Below are 1,538 nucleotides of genomic sequence, written 5' to 3'. Positions count from 1 at the left end.
GTTACAAATCGGGCTGCGAACCGCAAGGTCAGCAGTTCGAAACTACCAGCTGTTCCGCGGGAGAAAGATGAGGCTTTCTGCTCCCGTAAAGATTTACAGCTTGGAAACCCTGTACAGGGTCGCTATGAGTCGGTTCTGACTCCATGGCACATAACCACCACCACCATGCCAGGGAAACCAAGAATCAAAAGACAGCCAAGCATCTTAACATTATTTCCCCACTTTTCCCCATTCCAACCGTGTCTTAGTCTCTGTATCCCAGAGCCCTGTTGTTCCAAGGTTGTGCATACATCAGTATTTGCCTCTGTCCCACTTCAACTTCCCATTCATCCTATCATATTTCATTTCGCTGTAATGAGTACAATCCCCTCCATGCATCATCAAATAACCAAAGGATACACCCCACAGGTCTGCTCCCCTGTCAGCAAACAGCTCCTCTCTCTCCCTGAGTCCTGTGTCCCCAGCCACTCCATCTGTCCACGTCATCATCTCTGTCTCCACGCCTGGCTTCACTGCCTCTCTTGGTAGGGTCACACTTTCTGCTCTTCTTACTTTATGGTCCCAGGGACCTCTGCTCCTGGCATGCAAAATCAATCACTCGTCTCCTTTTGCCCAAAAAAAGAAAAAAAATCTGCCTCTACATTTCCGACCCTCATAGTCAGTCCTGGTGGCATGTATTCACAGATTCCTATCCTCATTTCCTTTCGTCAGCCCGGTCCCAACAGATTGGAAATCATTCAGTGGAATGCCTACACCCCCCTCTTGAAAGCTTGTAAGCCAGTCACTTCTTGCCTTTATAGCTCCCCGCCAATTTTGCGTCTGGGCAATTTCTAGCATCCTTTAAGGTATTCCAGTCAGTTATAGGCTGAAAACGGGCTTACATGTTTTCTAATGTGATATTTCTAGCTATTCCTCCTTCCTATCCCCCAAGTGTCTGTTTTAGAATGGTAGACAAGGGAAACCAAGATTCAAAAGACAACTAAGCATCCTAACATTATTCCCCACTTTTACCCTTTCGAGCCATGCCTCAATCCCTGTATCCTGAAGCCCTGTTATTCCAAGGTTGTGTATACATCGTCATTTACCTCTGTCCCACCTAGCCCATGTGAACCTGTCTAACTGTTCTCCAATCTGCCTTGTTTTTCCATTCCTTTCCACCTTTTGCCAGCCTCCTCCCTTCTCCCCCAGCACCCAGGCTCTCCTGTGTCTATTCCCTACCCTGTACTTTTTCTTCCCCCCTCCCTTCCTTCCCTCCTCTCATCCCATACATCCCGGTAATCAGCAATTATATATATATAGATTTTTTTTTTTTCCTCCCTTTTGGGTGGGTTCTTTTTCTTAGTCTTTTATAATAATGGTTTTATGCAGTATTTCTCCTTTTGTGACTGACTAATTTCACTCAGCGTAATGTCTTCAAGGTTCATCCTGAAATTTATTTCTTATCCTTATATTAATATAACTCAGATTTTATTGTTCAAACTCAAACAGGTTTGCAGTTAATCTGTTGCTTAATTAAAAAAAATTTTTTTTCTGCTTTT

This window comes from Chrysochloris asiatica, unplaced genomic scaffold (assembly GCF_000296735.1).
Source record: "Chrysochloris asiatica unplaced genomic scaffold, ChrAsi1.0 scaffold00150, whole genome shotgun sequence".
Lineage (NCBI taxonomy): Eukaryota > Metazoa > Chordata > Mammalia > Afrosoricida > Chrysochloridae > Chrysochloris > Chrysochloris asiatica.
This window is presented reverse-complemented; position numbering follows the sequence as displayed.